Source organism: Acanthopagrus latus, chromosome 22, assembly GCF_904848185.1.
Source record: "Acanthopagrus latus isolate v.2019 chromosome 22, fAcaLat1.1, whole genome shotgun sequence".
In the NCBI taxonomy this organism is placed as follows: Eukaryota; Metazoa; Chordata; class Actinopteri; order Spariformes; family Sparidae; genus Acanthopagrus; species Acanthopagrus latus.
Window position 1 is genome coordinate 7,644,219 of NC_051060.1, and position 15,365 is coordinate 7,659,583.

The following is a 15,365-nucleotide window of genomic DNA, read 5'->3' on the forward strand; positions in this document are numbered from 1 at the left end:
TGTATCAAACAATGCATGACACGGTAGTACACTTGCATTCTGATATTAAGCAGGTAAAGTTTCACCATTTTCTTTACTTATGATGGTTTTAGTCCAACATTGGAAATTAGTAATGGACACAAATTATAACTGAAGATGTTTGGAGTATGTTATGGACAGGAAAACAAAAGAAGACCTTGTGATTGAACTGGACAAACCACTTATTACAATTCATCTTGTAGTGAATATGAATGCCTAGGTATGTTGATCATTAATGAAAAAACTGTCATTAAAAAAAGGTGCAATGGGATCAAGGCTTTTCACTTAAATTGGTGTTCCCCACAGGAAAACTCTAGGGGTCGCCAACGCCATTGGGATACATCCTCTTGGCACTGTAAATGTGTCCCTTCAAAACTTCATGGAAATCCATCTGACAGTGATTGAGATACTTCAGTACCGACCAAAGCACTTAACTGGCCAGGCAACAGTGCCATCCTATAGAATAGGGGTGTTACCGCTGTCCAAATCCACAATTTGATTTGACTTCTAACTTTTATCAATTAGATTTTCAATTTTAAGATATCTTTCCAAGCTGTGACAGCTATGCTAGACCATTGAAACGCGATTTGTGAAGAAAAACTACCCATACATCTTGTCATTTCCTTCTTTAAATTATTTTTCTACTTGAAAAAGATACCGCAGGTTTGTGTCACATTAACATTACCTGTACACTGTAGTTTGATGTTGACATGACAAAAAATGCAAAATGTTGCCGGACGAAGTGACTTTGGGAAAGTAGGAAGATTTTCTCGTTGTTTCTCCATCATCTATGACTGCTACAGTGGACATGATAGCAAGTTGAAAAGCGCATCTGTAGGCTACTGATAAGTTACACTACAGGGGTGGCGAGAAAAAAAAAAAATCTGCAGTCTTGCTTTTGATTAACTGAAACTGAAAATCCATTTCCCTACTGAGGACACACTGTTAGCAAGCTAAAAGCATTTTTATTGTCCCTAAACCAGCAACATGGTCTCAGGCATATTGGCTATTCATTGAAAATGTCAACCAAGCAAGTCTGCTTCTTCACAGAAAAAGTCGTCATCGATAATTGTCAATGTGAGCTCAACCGCTATATTCAAATAGACATCACATGCTAGTCTCAAGCATGCACAAGCTTTGTAATAACAGTTACCCATTACTACAATTTTCCTGCATCTCTTTGTGTGTCTGTTGTGTTTTTGGTTTCAGTTCAGAAAAAAAACAGTCTGGGAAAACCCAAGCTATTTAGACACTTGACATGCTATGGAATCTTATGCATTTCTAAACAAAATAACAGAAACCTGTTTTCAGTTTTGCATTTAACATATACAAATTTGTTGGTGAGAACTGAGCACAATCGCTGGTTTTGGGATGCTGTAAGTAGGTGAAAGTTGTCGCAGACTGAAAACACTCTCTAAAAAAAGAGATGTAAACTATCTGAATATCAGTATGAAACACACCTGTGGCATAAGCCTGCAGACAGCATCTGAATATATAAACCACAGCAAGTAGTGAGAATCACTGCTTTACACTTCACACCGAACAAACAGACCACATCCTTTCCTCTTAGTGCCCTGTTTCCTTCTGTCAATGACCAGTCTAGACACCATCAACGCAATAGGCATACTGCTCTGCAGCCTTTCTGCTGTGCAATAAATAAATGAGGTTGCTTTCCCTATGACTCCCAAGCAAAGCAAAACCCAACAAATTTCTCCCAATGATAAATAGAAGATGCTTCAGTCTTCTAAATCTTGCTCTCACTGTACTGTTGCCCTCTCCCACAGCTTTCTACACTTTCACTTTGCGTCACATTAGGGATGGGCAATACGGCCTAAAATCCATATTGCAATATAAATTGCAGCCTCTTGCGATAACGATATATATCACAATATACATAATATAACAGAACCATTTCAGAACAGATTACATAGAAACTAAGGAAAGCCAAACTGCTAAATGCATTTGTAAACAAAGAAAGAAAGAAACTTAGTATGTAGTTTTGAGAACATTTATTGTGCAGAACTGTAATTATACAACATAATGTTGCAGATAAATAAAATTCAAGTGCACTAGCTGCTAGGATATTAACAAAGAAAAAGCTGAAAGTGTTGGGTTTCTTTCCTTTAGTGCAAACTATTCAAAAAGGCACTACACTTAGTTTAAGTCCTTGGTTCTTAAATGCCACCAAAGATGCAGAGAACAGGAAAAACTGGTGTCTTTTAAGTGTCTTTTTAGTTATGGAACAGACAATGTACTGCAGTGTTCTCTTAATGAAATGAAAACTGGTGTGTTAATAAATGAAACAGATAATCTGAATTAAGGACATAATTCCAGTATTAGGCATGGCTATATTAAATAAAGAAAATTCTTCCAAGTGTAGTGCACAGATACTTCAAATGAAAGCATAATGAAGTGCAAAATGTGAGCACAATAAATGTTTTGAATAAAGAAAATACTTCCAGTTTAAGGCACATATATCGTCAACTAAAGAGAATGTTTCAAGGATAAAAGTTTCTTTACAGTAGTGCCATGCTATAGAAAGGCAAAATTAGCTTGGTACAGCCGCCACCAGTCCAGTGGGTCAGTCTCTCCATCAACCTGCAGACAACTCTTGTCTGCAGGTAACTTTTTAGCTCAACTTCGATGGCCTCTCTGTCAGCGAGAGCGGCTGTGCCATCGGAGGCCTATTTGAAAAAGCTTCCCAGGCTCCGTTTCACCCTCTTGGATTGCCTCTCTACAGCTACTTCAGAAGCTTCAGCACCATCAGCAGCAGCTTCTGTGCTTGTGTGTGGCTCTGTGACTGTTGCAGCTTGCACCTCCAACAGTGACCGAATTTCTGCTACTGCTCTGGTCTTGATGAACTCCTGGCAGTCATCAGCTACATACGTATCTTTAAACCGTGGGTTGACCAAGGAGGCCATATCCAGCAGGTCAACCATTTGTGGGTCTGAGTACTTATCTTTTAAGTACTCTACAACAACTCTTTTCATGTCCTTGGTCAGCTCCGTGTCATCATCAGCTGCAGCAAGAACAGTGTTGTTGAAAAGATGAAGAACAGGTTTGATGAATGACACACTGGCATATTCTTCTCCAGACAGCACGTCTGTGAATTCTAGCAGTGGGCCAAGGGTCTTGCTTATAGATTCCAAGACATTTGTATCTTGCCAAGTCGGTACCAGGTGTCTGGTTTTCCTGTTTGCTTTCAGTACCTGTGATAGGGCCTTCTCTTGTTCAAGCACCCCCTGGATCATCATCTGGCGTGACCCCCACCTTGTTGGTGTTTCTGTGATGAGCCAATGAAAGGGAAGATGGTGCTCTTCCTTGGGCTTTCGTCAACTCATTTGTTCTTTCTTTCTTCTGGCTGTCAAAGAGTGTGAAAAGGCACTCACAATCTTCTTGCATAAGGCAACCGCACAGTCAATTCGGGGGTCTTTCACACTTTTTTTTGTTGACAAATTTGTAAGCATAGCTCTCTCTCACACACACACACACACACACACACACACACACACACACACACACACACACACACACACACACACACACACACACACACACACACAATGCTTGATTAGGTTCGAGTGAAAATCACTTAACACAAATGCAACATTAAAATAGCATTGGCAAGACAGCTGAACGGGGCAAATTCTACATCTCTAAACGCAAATGCAACATTACTTAAGTAATAAAAGCAAATATTACTGTGTAATGTTAAAATATTATAACATTATGCACAAAATGTTTTAACCTACTGATGGCAAGGTGCAGCCGGGTTCATTCCTTCAGAGACTTCCCTGACTACATTCGTTCCATTATCAGTAGTGATGCACACTTGGCGTTCTTCTTTAAAACCCCATGACTCAAACGCTTCCTTGAGTCTTTGTGCTATCTCCTCGGCCGTATGTTCAGTGGAGAAGTACGACATCTGCAAACACCGGCTGCCAAGATTTCAGTCGTCCGTTATATAGTGAATGGTCAGGCTGATGAAAGGCTTCATGGTACAGCTCGACCACAGGTCTGCTGTAGTGGCAAAGTATTTCAACTCACACAGCTCCTTTTCAACCTTTTCGCGGAGCCTGGCATACAATTTTGTCATCTCTGTTTCTGTAAAGTATCTGCGGCTTGGCACCTCGTATCGTGGATCAGTAGCTCTGATCTCTCTACCGCTTGAAAAGGGACCATGTCTTACACAAGTAAACAATTATGGCTCTGGTCATTTCAATCCATCACAGACTCTTCCTACTGTAAGGAGTACCTTTTGAAAATGTTGGATGGAGGTCTGGATCAGTTCCTGTTTTTTCTGTCTTGCGCTCTTCAGACTGGATCTTGGGGGTTGGCTGCATTGCCTGGCAACAGTGACATGTTTCGTTTTGAGATGGCAGAACAGATTAGTCGTGTTACTCTCTTAGCTGGAACTGTTGCCCCACACACTCTACAGAGTATAGTTTGCTGCTGCTCATCGGACGGCTTAAATCCGAATCACAATCTCTATTATAGGCCAATTTTGTATTATTTATTTTGTTTCTAATTTTATTTATTTATATTGATTCTATCAGCAATTACTACGTCACATAAATCCCTCAGTCCTGAGCCACACAAAAGTGAAAATGTTCTCAAAGAAAATGCAGCAAATTTGTGACTAAAACAAAGCCTGCATTGAACTGCACTGCCACAGTGTGTGCAGGACTCAAATAAGAACTGGTCTCTGTTGTAAAATATGCCCAAAAGTCATACTTGAGTAAAAGCTAATATATTGTGTTAAAATATTACTTTGAAATAAACCCATACAAAATGACATGCAAAAGTAGTTGAGTAATAGACTTAAAGTATCTGACATCAAAAGTACACGTAAATGTAATACATGGATATGTATAGTATACTAGGGATATGTATAGTATCCACAGAATGGATACTCATGTACCCATCAGAAAGAAGTTAACCTTGATACTGTTCTGATTAAAACACAGTACACACGTCTTGTTAAATTCTAAAAGTCCTCCTGATTGTGTAAATTTTCACCCATGAATTCAAAAATGTTATATATTACCAATATCTAGATCTAGTTATTGTATCCAAGTTAGAAAATTCCAGTATCATAACACTCATTTGAAATGTAATTACAACTGAAATTAAATTATGTCAATCCCTTTGAGAATGTTGATTGTTTTTCAAGCAATTCTAATATTGGCACCCTACGCCGATTCATGTTTCTGATAGCGATATGGCAAAAACACACAAAAAAGTGAATGTGATGCCAAGTTGGGGTATTTTCACATGTAGAAATGGCAAATATACAAGACAAGTGCAAGTGCCAATTGCAACTTGCATGGCAACACATTAAGTCAAACTGCCAAGTGTCTCTCTGTCAGAAAATAAAACCCAGGCATGGTGGCACCTTTACACTCCACTTCACACAAGGTGTTTACACTACAAGTTCAATATGCACTGCTGACATCTGAGGTGAGATACCCACAACTGTTAAACTTCCTCTTATTTACCTCACAGTGTCCTCTGGGCTCAGGCACACATCCAGTCACACTAGCAGAGGATTAGATACCTGTGAAAAAGTTCTCTCTTTCTTTTTATCACTTTCTCTATTCCAAGTTTCATCATTCTGTCAAACACATTTTTCATCACACCTTCCAAATCCAAACAGCAAAATGTTGTGTGACGCCATGTGCATGTCTTTGCTGTTTCCTCACTTGCCCTATCAATTTCTTCCTGAATGTGATCTTTCTGTTTCTCTCATTCTTCGCCTTTACCTTTTCTCCTTCCCTCCATTTCCTCCCAACCCTCAAAGATTCTCAGTCTGCTGCACAAGCCTTTTTTTCTCCATGTGTGAATATAGGCCATCGCTCTGACAGCAGGAAGGCAGCAAGAAGTCAAAGCAGCGCTGCTCTTCTCTTCTTCCCAGCATTCTGCTCGCTCACAGCAGCTAAAGACAGTATGCATGTACTGTATGTGTGTGTGTGTTGCTGCCTTACAGTGACTCAGAGTGCCACAGTCGAGGGACAAACCACAGCATACAGCAGCCTGTGCTGCACAGGCTTTGCCTAGAGCCGATTCGTTTCAGCTTTGCAAAAACTAAACCTCCTGCACGTCCCATTGCATATTATCAAAGATGATTTGAAACACTCTGGGAAACTGTTTGTGTTTTTTATCCACACGCTCTGATTTGTGATAACACTGATCTGCCAGGGCTATGTAAACCAATGCACCATGCACTGTATGCTGAATCTAGGCCAGAACTGTAGACATCACACCTTGATTAAAGGGTGCTGCATCAAAAGATAGCTTTCCTACACATCCCTTAAGTAAACAAACAAGAAACCACAAGCTCTGTCTAGATTACCCTTTTCCTTTTTTCACCCACTGCTGCTTTCTAGTGCAGATACATACAGCCAAGCTCGAAATTATTCATACCCCTGGCAAATTTTGACTTAAACTTACTTTTATTCAACCAGCAAGTGTTTTTCTTGATTGGAAATGACACAGGCATCTCCCAGAAGATGATAAGACGATGTACAAGAGGCATCATTGTGCAAAAAAATATTTCTCAGCTTTTGTTTACATTTGAACAAAAAGTGGCATGTCCAAAATGATTGATACCCATCTCAATAATCAATAGAAAAGACTTTATAGCTATTATGGCTATTATAGCAATCAAACGCTTCCTATAATTGCTGACCAGCTTTTTGTATGTCCCCACTGGTATTTTTGCCCATTCATCTTTAGCGATGAGCTCCAACTCTTTCAGGTTGGAGGGTCTCCTTCCCATCACCCTAATCTTTAGCTCCCTCCATAGATTCTCAATTGGATTCAAGTCAGGACTCTAGCTGGGCCACTACAAAACGTTAATGTTTTTGCTGCTAACCATTTCTTTACCACTTTTGCTGTGTGTTTTGGGTTGTGTCATGCTGAAATGTCCACTGGTGCCCAAGGCCAAGTTTCTCTGCAGAGTGCCTGATGTTGTTGTTGAGAATCTTCATGTATCGCTCTTTTTTCATGCTGCTGTTTACTGTGATTAGGTTCCCTGGTCCAGTGGCTGAAAAACACCCCCAAAGCATTAGGTTCCCACCACCATGTTTGATAGTGGGGATGTTTTTTTTTGTTAACACCAAATGAAGGATATATCATTGTGGCCAAACAATTCAATTTTTGTTTCATCTGACCATAAAACAGAACACCAGAAGTCTTCTTCTTTGTCCAGATGAGCATTTGCAAAAGGCCAAGTGGGTTTCTGTGTGCCTTTTCTGGAGGAGTGGCATCCTCCTCGGTCTGTGTACATGGTACCCAGCAGTGTGCAGTGGACTGTCTGCCTTGAGACGTTGCCACCAGCAGAGCCCAGATACACCAGGATAGCCTTGGTGGTCATCCTTTGATTCTTTTTCACCTCTCTGGCTATCCTCGTGGCCAGCACAGGTGTCACTTTTGGCTTCCGACCACGTCCTCTGAAATTTTCCACAGTGTGGAACGTCTTGTACTTTTTTTTTCTTTTTTAAATATTTTTTGGGCCTTTTTATTGATAGGACAGCTGAAGACTTGGACAGGAAACAGGATGAGAGAGAGGGGGAGGGACACACAGTAAAGGGACCCAGGCCGGGAGCATCAAATGGCAACTGTACACGGTCACTCTACAAATAAATGTATTTAAATGACATTAAGTATGAAACCAGAACTGAGTCCATTTAATTCATGAACAGAATAAAGCTGAGGCAATATGGTGGCCAAATGTAATTGGTATGTCTACCAATAAATAAAAAGCAATGTCAGCACAAAAATGCTGCAAATACTTTATATTCAAGATCACTTAACAGCAGCGGAGTCTCCATCTCATAGTCTGTCCAGGAGAGAGCATTTTCATATATTCAATCACGCTCAGTATCGGTATCTGGGTCACAACTGTCTGACAACCAAATTCGAGTGTTTGTAATTATAAACTGGTTTATGCTCATGTTAAAGGATAATATTAGCTGAAATTACGCAATTAGATGTTTCCCCTCAAATATCTACTTCAGTGCTTGAATTAAACATACAGGCTGTACTTTGTTAATTTGACATCAAAATAGTGAATATTATATCTACAGGGTTCAAAGTCAAATTCAGTGTTTTTAAGGTCCCTTTAAGACCTCATCAAATACAGACCGAAAGATTTCCTGCTCACCACGTGAAGAACTCGAAGCACCTCATTTGAGTTTCGGGCAATGAATCAAAACTACTCAATCTCAACTGTTAAGAATGTGCGAGGGCACCAAAGAAAGTGCAGGGTGTGCTACACGCAAACAATGCAGACATTACCATAGCCCGACAAGTTGCTGCTGCATACCGCTGGTGCTTTTCAGATTTAATGTGGGATTCAACAGCTGACCTCAAAACTTATCTTGTTCCAACCATTATCATTAAACTCCTTCAATTCTTCTCCCCATCGCAGCTCATCCCAAGCTAGTGACCTAGCTAGCAACCACATCCATAATGCTAAATAAAACAAACTAATACAATAAGCTACTTTGTGTGACATTGTTCCCATCAACCTCAGGTACATTGATACCTACAGCAAAATTACAGTAAATTAAAGATGATTTATGAAGTCAATTTCCTTGATTTTATCTTAAAATGCCACAGGAATACATATTTCACACCACTAGGTATAGTGTTTGTCACATGAATGTTAGATTTAAACTCTGGTGCCCCTGAGTGGTAGTACAAAAAATCATCGTATCATCAAGTAAACAGGGAAGAAAAAAAAAAAAAAAGAGAGAAAAAAAAAAAAAATCATCGTATCACGAGTTGTTTGAATTAAAGTAACATCAAATCTTATACTCTATACTCTCAAAATGTTATACTGTATATTTGTTTTGATTTATGTGAATCATGGTGGTGATTTGAGCTAAACTCAGCACTCTCAAATGATCACAATACATGCTAGCACGATGATGTCTAGCAGTTGGCCATATTCACCTTCTCTGCTTGGAGAACTAGCATGCTTGGATTTGCTATTTAGTACAAAACACACATAACACCTGAAGATAATGGGGATGTCATTTGTTTTTTAGTTATATGATAATCATTTACTAACCTTATCAAAATTATCATCTGGCAACGGTGCTAGAAAATAAGCAAGGGAATCCACAAAATTATTATCGGTTGGGAAAATCAAGCAATGAATTTCTATACAAAGTTGGGTGCCAACTCAGGACGTACAAGTTTAGTTATTTCACAAAAGAATTGAGAACTTTGAGCTGTAGGTGGCGCTCCAGAAAAAGAAAGACGATCACCAAATTCATTGAGTTTCCTCCTCTATGCACCATCGACATCTGTTCCACATTTCAGAGGAATCCACCCAGTAGTTGTTGAGATATGTTACATTTAAAAAAATACTATTGAGGCTATCATAGGGTGGACCTTAATTATGTGCTGGTGCACCTAAATAAAAAGAGCTAGGTGCACCAGTGCAACAAGTGTAAGAAGAGTAAAAATATAAGTGTAAGGAGAGTAAAAATACAATAATACAAAATTCCTTCATGATGCGTCCTTTTTCCTGTAGCTCTGGGTTTTAATAGCCATCAATACCACAGGTAAAACATTTAGGGGTCAAAGGTCTGATCTTTTGTTCCATAAACAATGTACAATGTTTAATAGTGAAACTGTTCATTTGTGTTCTTTTCAAAATCATCTTTTCAATATGATGTAGCTGGCCTAGTAAACAGTTGTTGATATGTGGGTTGTAATAAAAGATAAAATAATCCCGCTCAGTGCTAACAGGTGTAGGGATTATCACACAGGTGAGTTTCAGAATCACCACAGACAGAAGTTGATGATGAAAACCAATCACCTCACTAAATATAGAGGGCTTACGAGGTTCTTACGAGGGTGACATTATTCACAGAATGAGCAAGAGATGACATCATTTCATTTAGAAATATGACAAACACAAACATCAAATGTAGAAAAATCAAATAAATGTACAAGTGACTGAAAACTACAGCCAATGGAGATACAGAGGCACTGATTCAGATTATGTAAAGTTTTAGTGCTAAAGTGGTTCAACATAAATATAAAATTTCATGCTGCTATTAAAGACAGATTACAGTTATATGCCGACACTAAAAAGGCAAACACTGACAACTGTTTATTCTGAGACATTCGCAAGCCATCATCCCCAAAAAGTTACCAGCCAGTGTCGCAGGTAAGCCTCACTGACTCATCTGCCACTACAGATAACATCCATCAGCATTTGCCTGGTAAAAGCATCCGAGTGACATTATCACAGGTTGGCTGCAGGTGTCCTGGGGGGGGGGGGGGGGTTCAAAACAAACAGCATGAAAACCTACTTGAGCTCAAGCAGAAGAATGCTGTGACAGTCGCAGGCAGGCTGCAGCAGTGCTGAGTGCTAAAATGGCTGCTCATTCTCCATACAGACACAGAGCTTAGCTGAGAGGAGGAGGGCTCCCACTCCCAACAATTTGCCTCAAATGTGGCTCATCCTTAGGTAGGCTTAACAGCTCGTGCGAGGAGCTAATAAAGGAAATGCCACTGCTTGGAACAAAATAAATATTAAACATGTGTAAGACTTATTTTAGTCTTCTGGAACCATCAAGCAGCAATAATCTCCTCCCTCATCTACCTCCACATCTCCATCAGTATGCACCAACACTCTCTTTCATCTAGAGAGGTGACGGTAATTAGCGCTATAGCGTGTCATCGTGTTGTGACAAGATCTGGTTAAGGATCATCTCTTCTCCACATTCCACGTCAGGGTTCTTACACAATGAGATTCAAGCACATTTCAAGCTCTTTCAAAGTGCCTTTTCAAGGTTTTTCCGACCAGAAACATCCGTGGTAAATTACATACTTATAAAAAACATGTTTGGTCACTTTAAATCTGACGTTGTTGTGCTAGATGCAACCAAAATTGTTTTGTCACAGCAAGCTTCAGCATTCTAGGGAGGGGTGACAAATTTAAGGGAAACAGAAAAGTTGTGTCACCTGTTTGAAAGTAGATTTAAAACCCTTTGTAACCTAGCTGTGCTGATATCAAACAGGGTTTGTTTTGTTTTTTTTAAATAGTGTAGTTCACTCAGTTTCAAGCATTTTGTCTAAGTGTTCTCAAGGGTTTTCCAGCACTCGTATGATCCCTGCATTCTTGTGGAAGAACATCCACCCCTTATACATTTGTTTTCATTGACTATTTGCTCTTTCTTATATGCTAAGACAAGTTTAATGAATACATGGTATTTTGCTCAAAGTTTGAGGAATATATGAAACAACACTAATGCCTATTTTAACTTTCTTACTACATTGTTTTGATTGTGCTGTTTACCGCTTGTACTCGAGCAGTCACAGCAAACCTTGAACTGAATAACTGAGGTCTACATTGAACTCTATATCCTATCTCTTATCTGGTCTACATCTTAGCCTGGGGGGCCCCGCTACAATGCTTTCAGTCAGAACATGATAAAGTCCGCAACACCAATACTAATAAACAGAGTTCCCCGCTATCAGCACATGTACTCAAGCTAAACAAAAAGTAGATTTATATCAACTATTTTTTACAAAGAGCGTGAGCTAAATGCCACTGACTTAACAGTAGTCTGATAGCAGTGGTGTCAGGATCAGATTCAACTTCATTGGTCAAACATGTTTACATATAAAAGGAATTTGAGTGCTGTTTTTAGATTTGCTCTCAGTTTACTTATACAGGAATAGACATACTAAGAAAGTTAAGAATAAGGACAACTAAGCTAAACAAATAAAGGCAAAGGATAGACAGGACCAATATGTACACAAATATGTGGCAAAATAGGTGTTAACAAATATATTTACATCATATATATTATGTGTGTATATATATATATATATATATATATATATATATATATATATATATATATATATATATATATATATATATATATATATATATATCAGCAATATCTTGTCATTATCCAAACGTGAATTAAAACGGAAAAGTCAAGTGATTTTTAGCTATATAAATGAATCTGGCCTGACTTAACTTTACTGAACTTCATATAGCCTTGAGTTGTTGTTACTTCAGATGTTTGACAGCAGCCATGAGAAAAACTTAAAAGAAACTAACACATTGAAATAAATTGTACTGAAATATCCACTGGAGATTAAACAGATTGATGTTCAAGAAAACAGTCCCATTTTATCCTTATTATTAGAGATATTTGTTGACATTTCAAAGACAGAACTCTTCACCAACACGTCCATCATTCACCAAACTGTTCTCTACTAGCCTACAGCACTTTAAAGTGCACAAAGGCCAAATTCCAAAGTTATACTAACGGTCAAATGGCTTTCATAAACAAACTAGTGTAGTACTAATAATACATTTTTTCAAGGCAACGCAAGACAAGCTCAGTGTTTAGATGACAATAAATTATATAATATACATGAAATTAACAATTGTTAAACTAATCAACTGACAAAAGAAGCCAATATTCTCTGATTCCATCTTCTTAAAATGAATGAAAATATCTGGATTGTGAACAAAACAAGATATCTAATGATTTCATCTTGGGCTTTTAGGGAAAAATGATTGACATTTTTCCCCATTTTCTGACATTATATGGAGCAAAAACTATTCGATTAACCAAGGAAACAAAGAACAAATTAGCTGAGAATGAAAATAACTGTGAGCGGCCCTGCTAAATTCTACAATTTGCAAGTTTTATTTCACGCAGCAAAAAAAGTTGCAGCCTGGCATGTTTGAGTTAAATTGCCTTGACTTGACACTGCATGTCCTGCTGCGTGACTGCTGCACATGTGCACATTGCGATGACCATGCTGAAACAATTTATTGCGCAGCCTTAATTTAGGCATAAACAATCTTTAAGAACATGTCTATAAAAAGCAGCTATTCTAAACTGTAAGTTTGCAGAAAAGTGTTTTAGAAATGAGTGCAACTCAGTGTTTGACATGCAAGTGTGTTTCTACTAATAAGCACTGATTTTATTCCTTTATTCATTGACTTGGTTGACCAGTTTAACACTCAGAGGTGCTGAAAACAAAAGCTGTATTTAAAATGTTACACAACAGGCTGCACACACTTAAAGGTGCACTGTGAAGCTTTAATCACAAGAGAAAAAAACTCTTCATTGATTGATTTTCATGCTTAAATTAGTAAATAAACAAACGTTCTTTGTTTTCATGACTGAATGAACAAACTGAAGGTTTCACTTTGTTTACGTGTGGCGGACCCTGCCATCTTTCTAGCTTCAAAGCGATGTCTTGGGACCTTGTTTCCCTCTGAGAACAATTTGTTTATTCAGTTATGGCAAAAATAAATATTTCTGAGTTCATATCAGATATTGTGAATATTACATTTCTGACTACACAGTGCCCCTTTAAATCAGCAGCAGGACTACGATGACAACAGAAAGTTGACACTGTCCATTAAATAATCGCTTATCCAAGACTAGCATCTTCTTCAGCTGCTTTAGAGCATCTTCAACAGTGCACATGAGTTATGCATGTCTGTTATCTAATGATGACCAGGGGTTTTGTTTTTGCCCTACACCAAGAGGTCAAGATGTCCTTTAAGTTTTCGCGTTCAGGGCGCAAGTTGCGGGCAAATGGAGTGAATCGCAGCGACGCCTGCAGGCCGTCCACGCTGACTTACATAAGGACAGCCTCGTAGGTTTCTTTGCAGGTGGCGAAGGAGCAAAATGTCCCAGCGAGCACTGCACGTTATGTATTCAGTCGGAGAAGATGGTGTCGGTGAATTGTAGCGACGTTATGTGGAAAAATCAACAATGAGTCAGGCATGTTAGGAGGCCCTCAGCATTAGCCCCGCTGCAGCGGACAGTGAAATCATGGATGGTCAGGATGACATGTTGTCAGGCTGTGTGTGTATGTGTGTGTCGGAAGTCTTACCTGTTTTGTCGCCCGTTGAACTTGTAAATAACGATCCTGCCAGCGGGGTCCAGCTGTACGTTGTCACGCTGGATGATTAATTCCCATGCAAACGGCAGCTCAGGTTGTGCGCAAAAAAACAAAAACAAAAACAAAAAACAAGCCAGTTAGCTAACTTAGCTAACCAGCTTAACTTACTGCTTGCGACAAGGATAGTCAGATGTCTTGACTTTTTATCCACTCTTACTTTGGATTAAACAATTTGCGACCAGTTGTTGCGACCATGTTATAAACCCAAGCGGGCTAGCTGGGGAGCCGGGTAAAAGTTGCACGTTAGCTGGCTCGCTAGCAATTCAACGCCAGCTTCTGTTGACAAACAAGCCTGCGTAGTTAAAATCACACACGACTTGAGGCTAGCTAACGCCAGGCTGCCAGCACGGCTAGCTTAGCTAGCTAACCAGCTTGCTAAGTCCAAACCTCGTCCCGTAAATCCGTCCTCGCCGTGTCCGACTTGTATCCCATCGGCAGCTGCGGGTCGTAAGTAACTCCCGGGATCACTTGCGGGCGGTTTCTGTGTTTCAATGACGGCGCACTCGCGTTTGCAAACCCAAGTTATCGCTTTGGTCTCTGCTCTCCGCCATTTCCAATCTCTCAACACAAACAAACAGGGCTGCTCGTCCGCACGGAGCGTCGGGGCGCGTTCACGAGGAGGGCAGCGGGCAGAAGTCTCTGTGCACGGTGGTGATAACAGAGGAGCTGATTTCTGATCAATAACAGAGGAGCTGACTCCTGATCAGTAACAGAGAAGACTATCCATCAGCTCAATCCAGAGGATATTCAGAAATGCTGTGTGTGAAGGGGCACTGTAGAGAGTGTGTGGAGTCGTGTGCGCTGGATACAGGTACAGTGTGTGAGCACCGTGTGGTGAGGAACTTTACTATCCCTGGCTTCAACCAAACACCACCTAAAAAAATATTAGACTTCAAATTAAACAGACCTCAAGCCCATCACACCGACACAGCTAACCTGTGTGTCTAATTGACAACGTCTTGTGTATTTGCTGAAGGGGGTCATTCATATTCATCTCAGGGATCAATACAAAGCCTTAAGAATGGCAGGATGAGCTGCGATTCCAATCCTGACTTCACCTGATCGATCATATGTGAGACAAGGTGACAAGGACACAAAACAACATGCATGCAGCCAGTGCTAGTGGTCATGTCCTCCTGATTTTTTTTTTTTCTGGGAGTTTAGGTTTTTAAAGGATGAGTTAACCCCAAAATGAAACATCCAGTCACATAATTTCCTTGTATCAGACAGTGTGACTTTGTTGTTCTGTTCTGTACATGTGACATCTATTGAATGTCTTGTCTGTCCTGGGAGAGGGACTCTGTGGCACCTCCCGACATCTTTTCATCATCAAAGACATTGAAAAGACATCCTTTTTTTGGATGTCTTTTTTGCTCAAC

General features: G+C 39.7%; 1 protein-coding gene across 3 annotated transcripts in view; it reads right to left on the reverse strand.

Moving 5' to 3' along the window:
* ncoa1 (nuclear receptor coactivator 1) overlaps positions 1-14,969 on the reverse strand; it is a 71,233-nt gene extending 56,264 nt beyond the window's left edge. The window contains exons 1-2 of one of the 3 annotated variants that reach the window (XM_037086774.1): positions 13,918-14,969; positions 4,274-4,364 (exon numbers count right to left, since the gene is read on the reverse strand). The gene's annotated coding sequence lies outside the window, so the exon portion shown is untranslated. The remainder of the gene's footprint in view (positions 1-4,273; positions 4,365-13,917) is intronic. The other 2 variants (XM_037086772.1, XM_037086773.1) reach the window with 2 other exon arrangements.
* Positions 14,970-15,365: the final 396 nt, after the last annotated feature.